This window comes from Heterocephalus glaber, unplaced genomic scaffold (assembly GCF_053883595.1).
Source record: "Heterocephalus glaber isolate CG9 unplaced genomic scaffold, H.glaber_assembly_v1.0 deba00000347, whole genome shotgun sequence".
Lineage (NCBI taxonomy): Eukaryota > Metazoa > Chordata > Mammalia > Rodentia > Bathyergidae > Heterocephalus > Heterocephalus glaber.
In genome coordinates, this window is record NW_028258143.1 from 56,560,170 (window position 1) to 56,579,288 (window position 19,119).

Consider the following 19,119-nt stretch of genomic DNA (forward strand, 5'->3'; position numbering starts at 1 on the left):
GTTACAAGAATTCATAATACTAATGGAAAAATTCAGAACAGTAGTCCTCCCTTATCTGGAGTTCCACTGGCTAAGGTTTCAGTTACCCACGGTTACTAGAGGTCCAAAAATATTAAACGGAGAAGTCCAGAAATAAATAACTCAGAAGTGTTAAGTAATTTTTATTATAGTATATTGCTATAATTATTCCATAAAATAATCCTTTAATCTCTTACTGTGTCTAATTTATAAATTAAGCTATCATAAATAGTTAAGATAGAAAAAGCAGGGCCAGGCATTTAGCTCAGCAGTTCTGCCACCTGCCTCACAAGCACAAGGTCCTGAGTTTGACCCCTGGTACTGGAAAAAAAAAAATAGAAAAAGCATTAAATTTGTGAATATATGTATACAAATAAACACTGTATTCTATACAATGTTGGGGGCTAGCTGAGGTCTCAGGGGTCCACTAGGGATCTCAGGACATATCTTCTTTGATAAGAAGGCACTATTATAGTACCCAAAGCATAAAGTAAAGAGTAAAAATCTCCTTTCTCATTCCCTTGTCTTTCCCTTCCACAGATGGAGGCAAAACCCAGAGATAGGCTAGAGACAAAGTTGGGGAATTTCTTCTTGGGCTTTTATAAATTATGCTCTTTTGTGATTGTGTATGTGTTTTAAATCATTTTTTAATGACTTGGAGAGTAAGGGGAGATTAAAAGCATGAATCCAACCTACCTGTCTTGAACCAGAAGCCCTTTAAGAGATTTTTGCAAGCAAGCACACACATTTATACATTTATTTACTTTATCAAAATAGAATCCTTCAGTACATATTGATTTGCACCCATGTTTGCCCTTGACATAGTTTAGACATTTTATCACATTAGTATTTATCTATAAAATTATTTTAAATCCAAAGAGTATATCATTATATGGATTCATTTATTTAATTAAGCTCTTACATTAGATGTTTAGGTTGCTTTTACTGTGTCAATATGATGATTATAGCTTGAATGATCTGCCTAGTAGCTGTTTTTGCATACATGCTTAACTACCTAAGGATGAAGTTATAAAATTGAAACAATATGTGCATTTTTTTTCTCCAGTAGTGGGGATCAGGACCCAGGCCTCATGATGTACAGTAAGCACTGTAACACTGAACCACTGAGCTACTTCCCCAGCCCAATGTGTACTTTTTTTTTTGCTTTGAGCTACTGGGATTGAACCCAGGACTTTGCGTATGGAAGCCAAGTAGTCTACCACTGAGTTCATCCTCGGCTCTTTTCAAAATTTTCAGGTTTTTTCTTTTGTACCAGGGATCAAACTTGGGACCTTGTGCTTGCGAGGCAGGCAGTGGAACCACTGAGCTAAATCCCCAGCCCTCTTTTTAAAATTTTATTTTAAGGCAGACTCTCACTCAGTTGGCCAGGGTGGCCTTGAACTTTAAATCATCCTGCCTCAGCTCCCCAACAGCTGGTTTTATAGCTCTGTGCCGCCATTTCCAGCCTGGTATGTTCATTTGTAAGGACTGTGAGTATACTGGATGCTTGGTGTTCTTACATTTTATTTAATATTTTATTTTATTTCAATTAACATATAAATTGTATATATTATGGAGTTTAATGTGATATATCAACTCATGCATACTGCATGCAGTAATCAAATCCAGCCTCCTTTGTTTTTTAGTACCCGGGATCAAACTCAGGATCTTGCGCTTGTGAGGCAGGTGTAGCACCAGTGAGCTAAATCCCTGGCCCAAATCCAGCCTCCTTTTATCCACTGTCCCCTTCTACTTTTCCCAAACTGTAGTAATGACTATTCTACATTCAGTCCCAGTGATTTTAGCTTTCATAGATGACAGAGAACATGTGGTACTTGTCTGTATCTGGCTCATTTCACTTAACATAATGTCTTCAAGTTCCATTTTGCTATAAACAACAGGATTTCATCCTTCTTTATGGCCAGATAATATTCCATTGGGCATATACACATTTTCTTTATCCAGTCATCCATTGATGGCACATAGGTTGGTTATATATCTTAGGTATTGTTAATAATGCCTCAGGAAACATAACGAGCTCGTTCTTACATTTTTAACTGTGCAATCTAGAAGCTAACAATGAATTTAGCTTCTTTTCTGGGTTGGGACACTCTAAACTGCTTTTATGTCAAGATCTGTTTCAACTTCCAGAGTGGGAGTTCCCAGCAGCAGGCTTGTGGGGGTGGAAGTTTAATCCTTTTAACCATCCCAGTGAGTCACTCTCAGCTTCCTTTCTCCACCCTTCCTGAGCTCATACACATCCCTGCCTTTTTTTTTTTTTTTTTCAAGAGGCAGAATTTAACCTTCTCTTGGAGTGGAACTGGAAAGGGGCATTCATCTCTTCTAGATCAGCATTATTTCCAGATTGGGATTCACTGTGTCATTTAAGATAAAGCTATCTTTAGTTCTTAAGATCTAATTTAAGGCATCTTCACTGATTTCACAAAAGTGAGTAAAATTTCTAAGTCTTTAAAAAATATTAGCAATGAAAAAAATTATTATTTAAGGGACAGGGATGTAGCTCAGTGGCACCGTGCCTGCCTGGCAAGCGCGAGGTCCTGAGTTCAATCCCCGGTACCAAAAAAAAATTTTTTTGAGAGGTTTTTCTTGAGGGGCATTAGGAAGGTCTGGGGGTGTAGTTCAGTGGTAGAAGGCTTCCATAGCACTTACAAGGGCCAGGCTCCTGGTTTGATCCCAAACAAACAAAAAAGATGGTACCAGCATAGCACCCACTCTACAAGTGAGCTGTATATGCCCAGCCCTTGTCTTTTTTAAAATCTTATTTTATTTTATTTCTTTCTTTTTTAATGGTCTTTTGAAACAGGGTCTCTCTATTGTAGTTCAAGCTTGCCTTGAACTCACTACTCACGATGTAGCCCAAGCTGGCCTCAAATTCGAAACAATCCTGCCTCAGTCTCCCGAGTGCAGGGATTATAGGTGTCCACCACCACGCCCAGTTTATGGTCTTTGTTTTTTAAAAAGTTATGACATGAACTTGGGATGGACAGCTATTTGGGCAGTAAAATTACCACGGATTCTCCAACACCTAGGTAGATTTCCCATCTGATCTGTGCTTCTTCCCATTTGACTACTGGATGGCTTTCCCGAGCCTCTTGAGGGGCACAGACATGCACAACCCCCTACACCACATTCAGTTTTTTGTCTTCCTTCCATACCACTACCACTGAGATCTAACCATGGTTTAAAAATGTAATGTGGTCATTATGGCTGGTCGGGCAAAGGAAACATCAAAACAAATTTTGAAAATCTGTAGTGTTAACATAGCTGTAAAGTTGATAAAGGACTTTCACCCATCTTAATCTCATGTGCTCTTACAATGACTCTGTTCAGTAGGTACTATGACCCCATTTTACAGATAACCAAACTGGTGGTTGGAAGTTTAAACATTGCTCAGGCCAAAGTGTAGAGTTATCTTTCATTTCAGTATTCTCCCTTTCCCTATGTGCTCTGCCCAGGGAATGCACCCTGCTGAGACTGCTCTTAGCTGGAAGGGGAAGCAAGAAGATGAAGCAACCACTCTCCAGAGTTAGGGATTTTACAAGTTTTCTTATGAAGCCCTGAAATTCTCCTTTCCATCAGAATCAGACCAGACCTAGCCAACAGAGCAGAGAAAATGGATCTGGTTTTCCCTTCTCTGGGACTAAACTTATAGTCATCAAAATCTAGGATGAAATGTTTCAGTAAAAGAGACTCCACAGTAGGTTATCTTACCTACACCCAATTTGTGGTTCATTTTCAGGATAATTTACACACACAAAAGAAAAGGATAATTAGAACTTAGTAAAACACTGCTAGGGCCGGGGATTTAGCTCAGTGGTTTCACCGCCTGCTGCGCAAGTGCAAGGACCCAAGTTCGATCCCCAGTACCAAAAAAAACACTGCTATAAAGTCTTACACAATCCCTAATGGAGAGCTCTTTCTGCCCTGGTGTGGCTAAAGGCACATACTTGCTCAAGTTCAGAGCCAGTGTCAGGACAGAAATATCTACTTCAGTCCGGAAGAGTAAACAGAGAAAATGTAAGAAGTTCTGCCTCAAAGTGGCCTGGTTTACAATGATTAAGTTACCCAAGAAATGCACAAATGTGGCATTTCTTAATCAAGGTTCTCAATCAAGAAATATATGCAGATTGTGTTCCAAAGCTGAGATGTGAACAATTTTTTCTGTACAAACCTTGTACTTAGTGATTAAGTGCTAGAGTCCTCTCTAAAACATAGTAAAGCTACATTTATGCTGAAATGCAGTTTTCAAGTTCCCTAAGATTCCATCCTCAGTGAGTTTGGTAGCTCTCAACTGAGCATAAGAGGAGACTTAGGCCACTTCTGGCAGATGACCCAGAAGTATTCTGAGTCCCAAGTGTCAAATCAATGGGTTAGTGACTGAAGGACTTAGTTTCTTAGTTAAATTAAATTCCAATAGAATGAGATTTATATTTTGGCCAAAATGTATTTTCACGTTTCCTACGGAAGGGGCTCTTGTAGTTCTTTTGCTCCTTATGCCACTGGAACTTGTGTTGGACACAGAGCCAAGGCCTAGAAATACTTGCATCATGCAGTGAATAAGGAGGTTAACTAAGATGACTGGCATGCCTTGGTGTGATGGTTTTTTGCCAAGATGAATTCATTTCGATGAAATGAGAAGTTTGTCTAAGATCTGAGAGGAAGAGTGAGAGGTGGAACAATGGATTATTAATGAGGTCATACAAAAGGGTAAAGAGTCAACTCACAGCAAAAGATATGCAGGCTTCAGTGTCCTTATGATAAAATGTGGATGATAACAACTATAATACAGTTATTATATGGATTAAATAAGAAAATGCACATAGAGTCATTAGTAAAGTGTCTGGCAAATAATAATTGGCAGGATTCTAGGGTGGTCAGACCTAGGAGGTATAAAAAATGGAAGTTCCTACTTATAAGGGGGCCAAGTGACCTCTACAATCTTTGCCAGTGTAGGCTGTGTCACTGTAAACTAATTAAGGACCAACTATGATACTTGCCCCATCCCAGAAGCCTTATCACTGGGTAAGACCTAAAGCTATGTGATATGACTTAGAAAAACACCTGAAATGGTTTCCTACTAGCCCAGAGGTATGGGATCATGAAATAGAAATTGAATTAAATGATAATAGTCATATTTCACAACCCATTTCAGCTATTATTATTAGGGAATCCAAAGATATATTTAAATATCAAAGGAAAGAGCAGGGATTCAGGCACAAAGTAGTTAAGAGAAATTTTACTCCAGATACATTTTATCATATTAGTAGCCACCTTGTAATATCTACAGCAGTGGTGGCGAACCTATGGCACACGAGCCACAGTGGACTGTTTGTATCATTGAAAGCTCTAAAAGGTTCACCATCACTATCTAGAGGATCCCCTTGGGGAAGATCTGGTGGGAAGAAAGCTAGGGAACTCATTTTAAAACCTCTGTAGTCAGGCATGGTGCCCCACACCTGTGATCCTAGTACTTGGGAGGCTGAGGCAGGAGGATCCCCATGAGTTCAAGGCCAGCCTGGGCTATGTAGTAAGTTCAGAGCCAGCCTGAACTACAAAGGGAGACCCTACCTCAAAACAAAACAAAACGGGCTGGGGATTTAGCTCAGTGGTGCCACTGCCTGCCCTGCAAGCGCAAAGACCTGAGTTTGATCCCCCGTACCAACAAACAAACAAACAAACAAACCTCCTTTGTATAACTCCTTGTATAAGATTGAGAAAACATCCATTGTTTTACATGAAAAAATTAATAAATTGCAGGGGATGGTTATTCTTATAAGTGGGGAGAGGCAGGATGATGAGCTTGTTTAACTCATCTATGCAAATCAACCTTTCCTCAGTCTTTCAAAAACAATACCTTATAAAAAAAATACCTTGTACTTATTTTCTTAGATTAGATCAGAAAACTACCTGCCAACCTTCTCTCCTCCCTTTCTTTCTGTAGCACTGAGTATCAAATCCAGGGCCTCGTACACGTCAGGCAAGGTCTCTAGCACTGAACTACACCCCTCGCCCAAACCTACATTTTCTTAAATGTATTCTAACATTTACATTTTCCCACCAAGTCTAACCTTATTCTTCTTATTTATTTGAAAGCAGATTGATTCTAGCAACTTCTGAAAGAGAACATGGTGGTCTGGGTAAATGATGGTATTCCAAGAGGCAGGGTAGGAAAGAAGAGAAAGAAGAGGCAAAGCAGCTGCTGGAAGTGACTGTTGCCATTAGGGAAGTGTGGAATGTGGAAAATTGCCATCACAGATCATAGGTGAAGATTTCAGGGGCCTGGGAGTGTGGTACAATATTTGCCTGGCACACATTGAGGCTCTGAATTTGATCTGCAGCACTGCAAAAAGACAAAAAAGACAGAGTATGGAGCTATCTGGTGTTTGCTTGTTTGTTATTGCCAGGCGGAGGACTGAGCCCAGGGCCGTGGACATGCTAGGCAAATGCTTTAACACTGAGCTATTTCCCTTCCCTGGAGCTATCTGTTAAGTATGATAAAAACTCACCCAGGTTAACCAGGCTGGATATAGTCATTTGCATTCATTTTTACCACCTTCTATAGTCACCTCATGTTTACTTCACATTACTGCAGGAATTAAAGAGCTCAAAACTATATTTCCTTTTTTTTTTGGTACCAGGGATCAAACTTGGGTCCTTGCACTTGCGCAGCAGGCGGTGAAACCACTGAGCTAAATCCCTGGCCCTATATTTCCTATTTTTCACCATCCATAAAACTCAATACCAGAAGAACTGTAAATCTAAATGTGAACAATAAAGATTTCCCAAGAAAACACAAAATACTCCTATAATCTTGGAATTGGCAAAGATTTTTTTAAAAGACACACAGAAAATAAATGAACCATAATGGAAAACATCTGATAAACTTAACTACCTAAAAGAATGAAAAAACAAGCCACAGAGTGGCAAAAGACATTCTCAACACATACATCCAACAAAGGACTGATATTCAGGGTAAATAACTACAAAGAACAAGAAAAAGTCAGACAAGTCAATAGAAAATAAGGTGGAAGACTTGAACAGGCATTCATGGAAAAGGTTATTCAAATGGCCAAGAAGCATATGAAAAGTGCTTAACTTTTTAGACATCAGGAAAATGAAAACTAAATGTGATTTAGGGAAATCACCATAATGTGATTTCAATACATTGTACTAGCTTTTCAAATGAATGACTAAAATCTAAAAGGTAGAAAATACTAAGGGCTTTGTTTGTTTGTGATACTAGGGATTGAACCAAGGCCTCACACTGAGCTATATCCCAAAAGCCCAGCCTTTTAAAATTTTTATCTTGTGATAGGGTCTTGCTAAGTTGCCCAGGCTAGCCTTGAACTTGCAATCTTCCTGCTTCAGCCTCCTGTGTATTATAGACCTGGAAAAGAGCATGATAGATGAGGGTGGTTTGGTATGCTAACAATTTCTCTTGAGTTGGATGGATGCTGTCTAAATGTGTATGTTCACTTTATTCACCAAGTTCTATCATGATGGTTTGTGCATTCTTCTGTATATGTTATACTTTAACGCAATTGATTTCTACTTAACAACAGCTATAGTTTTTATGTTGCCCTGCTAGTAGGATTCTGCATAGAATTGAGATTTTGCCAGCTGGATGTAATGAGGTAGGATTTGGAAGATAAAAGGAAGATGGAAGCGGGCCAGGGATTTAGCTCAGTGGTGCCTCGCTTGCCTTACAAGTGCAAGGTCCTGGGTTTGATCCCTGATACTGCAAAAAAAAAAAAAAAAAAGATGGAAGCTATCTTCCCTTGTAGATTTCACTGTGGCCTTTGATAGACATGCTACATTAAATGTGATTTGTAGTGACCAGACTTGTGTCCACCAACTCTACTGGTGAGAAATGATGATGGCAGTGGTGTCTACAGCTTCCTGACTTCTAGAGGGTAGCTGTGTGACCCAATCAGAAAGCTGACAGTTTCTGAGTTCTGTTCTTCTAGCCCTTCTAATGGTTGTGTAAGCATAGGATTCCTCTTCCACACCAAGAAGGGGTCTGCATCAAATCCTGACTGATCAGTCAACTAATAGCACAACTGGAAGGCAACCAAGTAGTACAGGACAGTTGTGGATGATCTTAAGAATCTTTGGAAAAGGCCATCACCATTGCAATCCTATCACTTAGGTTGTCATTGTCATGAGAAAGTTCTGCATTGGACCTAACCTAAATCTATTCTGACATGGTGAAACTATTGACTTCAGGATGTGCTGGTTTCTGCTGCCATTCTACAATGATTCTTAAGATATCCTTTGTCTTCTCTTCACAGTAGTGCCAATGCTTTTAACTTTTCTTTACATGTTCTTCAGCTCTTCCAAGTTGTGAACATTTGAATAAAGAATCCATATAAGGACTCCATTCTGGCAGGATTAGCTGTTCTTCTCTTTTGGTTACACTACCAAGTTCACACTTGCTTATCTTACCAAAGCCCTACACTGCTGACTCAAGTTTAGCTGACGATACCAACCCAGTATCATGTTATTATTAGCCAGGATTTCCCATGGATTGAGGTAGATCTGCAGAGGATTGAAAAATAAAACGTCAGCCATGAGAGTTTTTACCTGTTTTGCCAATACAGAATAATACCTAAAATAATAGATTTAAATAATGAAGATCGGAAGCCAGGAGAAAATTTACTTAATAGGCAAAGAGGGATCACTGAATTGTGGAACTGTACAATCAGAAGGAATCTTAGGAATAGCCTAGGTATACCAGGAACCTTAGCTCAGGTTTGTTTCCAGGCTCCCAATACCTTCCAGTGCCCAATACCTTGTGGTCTGTAAACTCTTCCTCCTCAAGAAGGGACTCAGGTAGCAGCATCAGCACTACCTGAGGGCTTGTTAGTATTACATAATCATGGGCTCCAAGACTCATCAAATTAGAATTTGCATTTTAACAGGATCCCTGGTGATTTGTATGCATGTTAAAATTTGAGGACTATGGGTAAAAGTACCACAAGTACTTGTTTCACTACTTAAAAGTCTTGTTATGTTTCATAAAAAACCCAATCTCTTTTAGGTAAGGTCCGTATTATTGTAAGTCTTGTAATAACAGACTATTTCAGTAGCAAGATTAAAGAAAAAGAAAAATTCTTTCTAATGATCTCTGGAAAAAGAGTATCTATTTGAGCTGTGTTAGTTTTTTTTTTGTTTTTTTTTTTGGTACCGGGGATTAAACTGGGGACCTTCCGCTTGTGAGGCAGGCGACGGAACCACTGAGCTAAATTCCCCGCCCTGTGCTAGTTTTTAATGTACCCGTTCAGATTTTAATCCACTAGAAAAATAGTCTATTTGGTAGTAGCATGTCCTGAAAAAATAAGCACAATAGAATTTAACGTATTTAAATGGATATTTAACTATGAAGCCCTCAGTGATTTAGTTTTCAATTACACAAAGGTAATTACACTAGAATCTACCTCATTCGCCCTTCCGTGAGAAAGTGTGGGAGTGTTGTAATAAGCTAATGCTTTCAGGCAATGACTGATCTCCACTCGTGTTTGGCCAGGACCCAGATTCATTTGCTTTGAGCAGTTTAGGTTGTTTGCCAGGAATATAAATGATGGAAATGCCTTTCCTTACCCTTCTCACAAATGAAGTCACATCGCTGTTCAGGGTGCTGGTGAGGCTACAGACCCAGGCTCTCAGACTCAGGAGGACTAACCCACCAGGAGGCTTGGGCCCTAGAGGGAAAGATGGGACCCCAGAGAAGGACAGTGTCACAACTGGATTCTTCCTAGTGTAGAGGTTCCTAAAATTTGCATGCTGAAGAGGTTTCTGGAGAGCCGGCTTTTAGTGTAGGTTGTTTTTAGATGAGAAGTTTGAGAAGTTTGAATAGCACAAAAATGGACTTTGCAAAATTTAAAGAGACAGTATTGTAAAGTTAGCAAGTTTAATAAGGGCACCTTCTCTCCACTCCCACTAACTGGAAGAGATTTATCCTAGATTTAAACTATGCCCTTGAACAACTTAGATGTCCATTTGCCCTGGTGTTCACTAGTGAAAGTACACAGATGATAACATATGGTCAATAACTTTCCTATCTTATCTGTCAAGTAGAATAAATAAGTTGATAAAGTGCTTTTTTAATTGGAGAGTTAATAACTTACTCAAAAGTAGACTTTAATTACTGGACCTTGCTAACAACTCACTTATGAATTAATTACATAAAATCATTGCCAACTTTAATCTCTGTATAAGGTTGAAGGTGAACTTCACAGCACTCAAACCTAAAATTAATGTTAATGACATACAAGATAGAATATTATTAAGTCTGTTATTCATCAGTATAAATAGAAGCAAAATACAGTAGGTAGCAGTGTAAGTCTAGATTTAGAATCCATTTGGGTTTACAAAAGCCATCTCCATCCAAAACATGTTCCTGTCTGGGCTGGATGTGTAGCTCAGCAGTAAAGCACTTCCCTAGCATGCTCAAGGCCCTGGGTTTGAGTCCAGCACCTCAAGGTCAAAAACATGTTCTTATTCTAAGCCTTATCTCATTTGAGGAAACAACCCTTGTACCGGATTTGTGAGAGTAGAGCCCTAAATTTTCTTTCTTTCCACATGTGGAAGGTACAGTAAAGAGATATTTTAGTCAAGAAATACATTCTAGGCTCAAATCCTAGAAAGATGGTGATTTTCATAAATTTTATAAAGTTAAGAGGGGGGCTAGGGGTTTAGCCTGGGGTAGAGTGCAGGCTCAGCATGCTCAAGAGCCTGGTTTCAATCCCTAGTGCTTGCACACACACACAAGGCTATTCTTCCTGACAAAAGGAAAAATGAGCAATAGGGGACAAAAAAGGAGAAATCTGAGTACCTTCAGATATTAGGAGACTCTGTCTTCAGTCCTCAGGTTAAGTTTCTGTTTCCCTTCTAAAGCTTACAAAAGGAAAGAATGCTTCCAGCTGCAAGTAGAAAACAGTAAGCTGCTCTGGGGGAGACAATTGTTTTTGTTTCGTTTTGTTTGTTTTGCTTTGTTTTTTGAGACAGGGTCTCACTAGTAGTTCAGGCTGGCCTCGAACTCACTGTGTAGCCCAGGCTGGCCTCGAACTCACCGTGATCCTCCTGCCTCTGCCTCCCAAGTGCTGGGAGTATAGGTGTGTGTCACTAAGCCCAGATAATTTATTCCTTTTTGTTGTGTTTTTGTTTCAGTGCTGGAAATTAAACTCTGTGCCCTGTGCATGCTACACAAGTGCTCATCACGGAGCTATATACTTCTCCCCAACCCTAAATTGTTCCTTTAGAAAAGAAATTATAGATATCACAGAAGTGTTTTTAAAAATATTCACACACTCTCACATTTAGTTTTTATGGTCAACTGACTATTGACCAGGGCGCTAAAATAATTCAATGAGGAAAGATTAGTTTTTTCAACCAATGGTTCTAAGACAACTGGATAATACATGCAAAAAAATGAGTGTAGACCATTACTTCCCACCAAAAACATAGAAGAAATCATAGGCATAAATCGTTGTCAAAAAAGCACAAGAAACAAAAGCACAGATAAAGTTGACTACATTTCAAGGGATAGCATCAGGAAACCTATAGAATGGGAGAAAATGGTTTCAAATCATATATTTGATATGGGATTTTTATCCAGAATACATAAAGAACTCTTACTACTCGATAAGGAAAAGTCAGCCCATTGGGCAAAGGATCTGAACAGACATTTGTGTAAATAACATATACTGTGAACTTTTTAAAAAGCTCAATCTCCAAAAAAGGTCCCGAGTGGCCAGCAAGGCTTAAATGAGAGGAGCCTGGTGTCCATCCGCCGATGGGGGTGTTAAACATACTCTGTGTTTCTGGAACATCCGCAAACTAAACTTTGAGGCTCTTGCCCGGGCATGTTCCTGTTTCAGCTGCTAAATAAACAGCCTTGGGGAAAGTCCTACTTTGCTCCCCCGTCTGACCCGCGAGCTGATCGGCAGTCAGCTCCTCAGCACTGAGGGCCTCCCTCCCGCAGCCGCCGCTGGCGTCATCACTGCTATTTACATAAGCAGAGCCCCACAGCTTCAGCGGGAGCTTTCTACACGGAAGCCAATCCCTTTCTTTGTTTCTTGGAGCACACTTTTCTTTTGTACCCAAGTCTGAGTCTCCCTGGTTTGTAAACTGCTTTTTTCTTTTTCTAAATAAAACTACCTTTTTTTTTTAGTCTTGAGTTCTTTCCTATTGAAAAAAATGTTTACCATGATTAGCCTTGGGGAAAATGCAAATCAAAACCACAGTGAGATACCACTTCCAGCACCGCTAGGAAGGTTAGATTTTAAAAAGACAGGTAATAACATGTGTTGGTGAGCGTGTGGAGGCATCGAAACCGTCATATATTGTTGGTGGTAATGAAAAATGGTACAGAACTATGGAAAATAGTCCGGTAGTTTCTCAAAAGATTGCACATAACGCTACCCTATGAACCAACCATTCCTCTTAGGTATATAATCCAGAGAAATAAAAACATGTCCATGAAAAAACATATATATAAATGTTCATAGAAATGTTGCTCACAACATCAATGTCTATCAACTGATTAACAGAGAAATAAAATATGTTATTTTCATATAAGGGAATATTATTCAGCAATAAAAAGGAAAAGTGGGCACATGTGACAATGGATGGACCTTGAAAACATTATGTTAAGTGAAGGAAGCACCACATATTGTATGATACCACATATTATATGATTATTCGTAAGGTACAGGATAGGCAAATACATAGAGATAGAAAATAGATTAGTGGTTGCCGGGTGATAGGGTAGGGTGTTGGGTAAAAATCAGGACAGGATGTTAGCAATGGGTACAGAGTTTCTTTTGGGGGTGATGAAAATGCTCTAAAATTGATTCAAGATGATGATCACAGATCTCTGTGAATATTCTAAAAACTACTTAATTTTATACTTTACATGGGCAAATTATATGGTACATGAAGTCTTTTTTTTTTTTTTAAGCAAAAGAGACGTTTGTCATATCCAGGTAGAAGCATTTAAAACCCAGCACATAATTCTCTATGCTTTCTTTTTCTTTGCTAAGGCAATCATAGACATGCATGTTGATAGGAAGCTGCCTTAAAAGTCAAAGCAACTAAACACAGCGCCAACATAAGGAAAAAAACTGGTCTGGAGACACACTCAGACCTAAAGCTGACGCTAAGTGAACAAGAAATAAAACCTTGAGTGTTAAAAAAAAAAAAACATCAAAAAACAAAACACACTTCATTCAAATTTTAGTGTTGAAAGAGGATTTAGAAATAGCTCACCTACTCCAGAGTTTCTCAGCCCCTTAGAACTAGTGACATTTTGGGTTGGTTCATGTTTGCTATGGAGGGCTGTCCTGGGGATTGCAGGATACCTAGCAGCAGGATTCTTAGCGGAATGCATGCGCCGTATGTGTTAGGAACCACTGGTCTAGCCTAACAGTTCCTGTGCTGCGAAAGAATAGGGTTCCACACTTTGGTAAATGTGGAAAACAGTAAGCTAAATAAACTCTCCCTTGCCTGCCCCTCAACCCACATTTTACAGCAACTAAAGCTGGGAATAGAAAGGTGAAATGTCCTTCCCTTGTGTCCCTCAATCGACAATCTGGTCATAGTTCTGGGGCAAGAACCTGGGTCTTCTCAAGCTTAGATAATGCTTTTTCATTCTTTAGAAACTAAGCCTTCTACTTCTTCATTTGCTGTCACCCAACTAAGGTGTTGAGATTTGTCAGCAGATTCTGCTGAAGGGTCCCAGTTTAGTTCTCCCATGAGGTCTTCCCTCATTTTGAGATTTAGATATAGAACTGTGGCCTCTGTGAGGTGATCCAACCTCTCTTAACGAGGTTGGTGACACCAAGTTTGAAGAGCAATGGGATAACGTCACAAAGGCACCTGCAGTTAATTCTACTCCTTAAGATGTAACAAGGAACGGGGCTGGGAATTTAGCTCAGTGGTTCTGCCGCCTGCCTCGAAAGTGCAAGTTCCCGAGTTCTGTCCTGAGTTCAATCCCCGGTACCCGGCCCCCCCTCAAAAGATGTAACAAGGAAGGACTGAAGATCTACTGCGTGGATTTGCAAGACAGGACTCAAATACAGCACAGATTAGACTGAATGCACCAGGAGGCATCAGGAACTATGGACAAATGTGATAAACTATCCTCAAGAGCAAAAGAGATGTAGATATATTCTGAGGTTTATTCAGCTGATAGGGCTTGTACTCAAGGTTCATATTGAACCTTCAATGCCACACAAAATAAAAAACATATTTAAAAAATTATGCCTAAATATTAACATTGATAAAACAGGAAAATATACTCTATCAAGTAATACCAATTGATATCAAAAACTGGGTAAAGATTTTAGACTACCAAATCTTTTTAGAAATCCAAACAGGATTTTTAAAAGATTTCTCTCTCTCTTTCTCTCTGTCTCTCTGTCTGTCTCTCTCTCTCTGAATACATTTTGGACCTATTATGTCAAATACACATTAGGATGATTTTTTTTTTCTTTTTTGAGACAGCATCTCACTATGGAGTTCAGGCTAGACTTGAACTCACTATGTAGCCCAGGCTGGCCTCAAACTCGCAGTGATCCTCCTGCCCCAACTTCCTGAATGCTGGGATTACAAACAGAATGATAATTTTGACGGGCTATTACTCACATCAGCCAAATAATACGTTGCAAGAGCTGGGTTTCTTCCTAACATTTGGGGGCCAAGGGCGATGAATACAAAGGTAGGTCCATACTCCAGATGTCTACCTACAAAATGTTGTGAGTCAAATTGTTAAATAAAACATGTTCTAGGGCCAGGGATTTAGCTCAGTGGTTTCACCGCCTGCTGCGAAAGCTCAAGGACCCGAGTTTGAGCCCCGGTACCAAAAAAAAACCAAAAAAAAAACCCCACACAAAAACCAAAAAAAACCATGTTCTATTATCCTATTCTGATAATTGCCTTTTTAAAAACCTGAAGGCCAGGGTTGATTGAATAATTCTTGGGAACCTTGGAAGACTTGGAGGGGTGGGAGGACTGGACCCCAATTGCAACCTGAAACTCCCGCTTCTCTTCCCGGGCCCCTCGGACGGAGCCGGGCCTGCTGTGGGCGCCCTCATCCCCTTCGCTTGTGCTCCGTGCACCTCGGCACACAGTTCTAGGTGCCCCTAGGCTGACGCCACATCCTGGTAGCCTGGTCTGCCCTGGGCCGGCGGAGGAAGTCCAGGCGGCCCTGGAAGTCGTCTGGGGGCCTTTGAACAAGGAATTCCAGGAGGTCGGAGATATCCCGGGTGTGGGCTAGAAGGGCGCAGAGGAGTTTGCCCCCACTCCCCACCCTGTGGTTAGGGAACGGCAGGGAGGGTCGGAAACCAAGCTGGGAAGGCCTGGGGCAGTCCCAGGAGCCGCGCACTCCGGGAAGTACTAATTAGCGTGGGACACGCGATCCTGGTCCGCTGCGCAGGCCTGCGTCGGCAAGGGGAGGAGGCCGGGCGGGCAGGCGAGTCCGGACAGGGAGGCCGGTGCGCGCCCCGCTCGCCCTGCGCGGGGCACAGAAGCGCATCAAACCTTGGCAAAGCGGAGCCGGCCAGTTTGGGAGAGCCTGGCCAGAATCAAGAGCCTGTTTAGTTAATGATTTAAAGGGGCATTCACCTTTTCACTTTATGGAGAAAGAGCCTAGAAGACTTTTTGTTTTGTTTTGTTTTTTGTTTTTCCCACTACTGGGGGTTGAACGCAGGGCTTTGTGCATGCTAGGCAAGTGAGCTACACCTTTAGCCCCTTAAAAAAACTTAGGTTCCGGTCAGGGATTTAGCTTAGTGGTCCCGCCACCTGCCTTGCAAGCGCAAGGTCCCGGTTCGATTGATGGTACCACAAAACAAAACAAAACAAAAAAACCAACTTAGGTTCTTTTAGATTTTGAGACAAGAGCTCTCTAAGTTGGCCAAGCTGGCCTTGAACTTGTGAACGTCCTACCTTGGCCTCTTGAGTAGGTAGGATTACAGGCATGTGTCACCTTGCCCAAAGATTCTAGTGTTATTTCTATCAGGGCCACTGAACTTTCTATCTTCCTTTTTTTTTTGGTACTGGGGATCAAACTCATGACCTTGAGCTTGTGAGGCAGGAGCAATGCCACTGAGCTAAATCTCTGGCCCCCACTGAACTTTCTGTTTGTCCTGTTCACTGTGATCCCGTCCCCTCTCCCTGCACCATTATCACAGTGCTAATGACACATCTGTCCTTGCCTACCTTTCCCTCAGCCTGTTACCCACGCCGACAGTTTCACTAAGATCCCCACAGGTGCTTCCTCCTGTTGGTCCTTCACTCATTCCTGTGTTCCGGCACTGAGTGAAGTCCAGGACATACTGCTTCTGCTCCCAAGCAGAAGATAATGCTACAGAAAATGTAAAACTCAGGTGCAAGCTGATATCAGCTGGTTGGCACTAGCTGAGCCCTCATTACTACCAGATAATTCGTATTTTTCGAAATTGTCTTCCTACCACATTCTCCCGTCACTGTCCCTTTTCTACATCTTTCTTATTTCCCTCAAGCTCCAATCCCAGTTCTGCATATAACTTTCCCCTCTTGCTTAGGGGAAGAAGCCCACTGAGAAATATTTAAAGGTGATCCCCCCTCTTCTTCTGCCTCACTTCAGAGGAAGAAGAAAGAAGGGAGCCTGCTCCTTCCCAGAATGGTTTTACTCTTGTGTTCTGAATCCTGTGGACTCACATTCCCTGTATACATGGAGTCAGGCGTGGGCTTTGCTCTGTTCTGCACTTCTGCTTCTTATTTTGCTAGTTTCCTTCCTTATTCTTTTTTCCCCCCTTGAGACAGTGTCTCACTGTGTAGCCTAGGCTGGCCTTGAACTCATGATCCTGCCTCAGCCTCCCAAGTGCTGGGATTATACTACCATGTCCCCCTCTCCCTTAATCTTCATTTCATCAAAACATATAGGTCCACCCTTCCCTTCCTCTCCCTCCTTCCCTGCCTCCCTCTCTTCCTTCCTTCTTCCCCTTCCTTTCTCTTCCCTTTCTTTGTGTTCTGGGTATTGAACCCAGGACCTCCCACCTGCTAAGCAAATGCTGTACCACTGAGCTAAATCCCCAACCCAACATCCAGTGTTTTGACCCCTCTTCTACTGCCCCCACCAATCAGCAATACAGTATTCTGGTTCACTTCTATTTCCACTGAACCGAGATATATCTCACATCACTTTGCACATGTTTTTCATTGCCTTGTCAATCTCCTTGCCCTCTGGTCCTTCTGTCCCATCTTCTCAGCAAATTCAAATCTTAGATCAACCCTGCTATGCATTTTCTCAGCTCTTATCATTAGCAGTGTAAATTACTAGAGAAAAACCACCCAATTGCTCGGTCTAGTGCCCATGCCAATTTTGGTGTCTAACTCAGATGCTCAGTAGGTAGTAATCCTCATATTTGGGCTTTCTTCCTCTCTCCTGCCCTTGGTAACAATTCTAACCCTATGGCACTCTCAGTTCCTTCCCTCTCGCCATCTTTCAGCCACCATCCTTTTCGTACTTGCCAGAACTTGGAAGAAATCCTCTTTCCTTTCTCTTCTACCTAATCCACTTGGTAATCATCCTTTCGATCTTCCTTCCTAAGCATCCTCTACACCCACCCTCTTCTCTTCATGTTGTCATTTTCTCAATTCAAGCCACCATTTCTGTCTGGTATTAGCTTCATCTCTCTCCAGCCCATCCTCCATAGTCCTCCCAGAGTGATATTTGTTTAGGGAAGGGAAGTAGATGCTGAGTTGGAGGTGGAGGAGCAGGAGACAGAGTCAAAAGAGAAGATCCAATGTCTAAAAGCAAAGGGTTTCATTGAGTGGAAAATGGATATGTGTGCCATTGAAACCCTCTTCTCTGTCTCTTCGTGAAATCTTCTTTCTTTCTTTCTTTCTTTTTTTTTTTTTTGGTACCAGGATTGAACTTAGGACCTTGTGCCAGGTGTGGTGCCACTGAGCTAAATCCCTGGCCCTCTTTGTGAAATCTTTAGTCAAACAAACCTACATTGCCTATCTAGGACCTTGAATTCATGACCAATTGCCTACATTGCCTATTGGTTTGTGGACTTGATTAGCTTTTAGGGAAACAATAATGTACTGAGTCTTTCTATAAGACAATAAGAGTGACAGTGAAGGTGACTAATATCAGGCTTGCCCATTTTGTGTGCGTATGTATGTGTGTATTTATAACAAATACTTATCACACACCTATCAGGTACCAGGCACATGCTAGTTGCTAGAGAGTGAACACAGACACAGACAGACATGGTCCTGCCTTAAAAAGCATTCTTAGTTTAGTGGGAGAGCAAACAAATTAAAGAATCACATTGTGCCAAGTGCTCTGACACCAGGAGTTTATGGATATGCACATAACCAGGGCACTTTTTGTCAGGGGGCCGAGGAAGACTTCCTGGGGAAATGACATTTAACCTGAGAGCCAAGGAATGTGTGGGAACTAGCGAGGTGTAGAGAAAGCTGGAGAGAATCTTCTAGGAATGTGGAAACGTCCCGAAAGAAGAGCAAGTATAGAAGTGAGAGAGGAAATTGTGGGGAGTGAGATGGATGAAGTAATCTGTGGGCAGATCTGAATTTTTATGTTAAGTTTAAAAATTTAAACTTTATTTTAAAGGCCCTAGGAAGCTACAGATGGTTTTAAGCCAGTGAATAACCTGTTTAGACTTGTGATTTGGAAAGAGCATGTGACAGGACAATTTGTGAAGTATTAGTGGAATATTCACATCTCACACATCTTTCTCCTCAGCTGTGGACAGCTAACCTGCACCCTGCTTCCCACCCTGCCTGCATAGGTGCATGTGCACCTGTGTGTTCAGTGAATAGAACGCACACATCCTCTCTCTCTCTCTGTCTCTGTCTCTCTCCCTCCCTCATCAGTTTCTTTTGCCAGTAGAGTGGAAAGCCAATTAATTTTTGTGGAATTGGTCTGCTATTGAGAAAGACCCAGACTCTATGTTACAAAGGGCTTTGCACTCAGAGATTAAACCAAGGAGATGGCACCAGTGTGTAAGAGCGAACTGGATTTTCTCCTCTGTGCTATGAGGGGAGAAGAGACGGCCTGTTACAGAAGGG

At 41.2% G+C, this 19,119-nt stretch overlaps 1 protein-coding gene across 1 annotated transcript in view; it reads right to left on the reverse strand.

Moving 5' to 3' along the window:
* Nucleotides 1-19,119, reverse strand: part of Nfe2l2 (NFE2 like bZIP transcription factor 2) — a 138,426-nt gene that overhangs the window by 68,472 nt on the left and 50,835 nt on the right. The gene's annotated exons all lie outside the window — the stretch shown is intronic.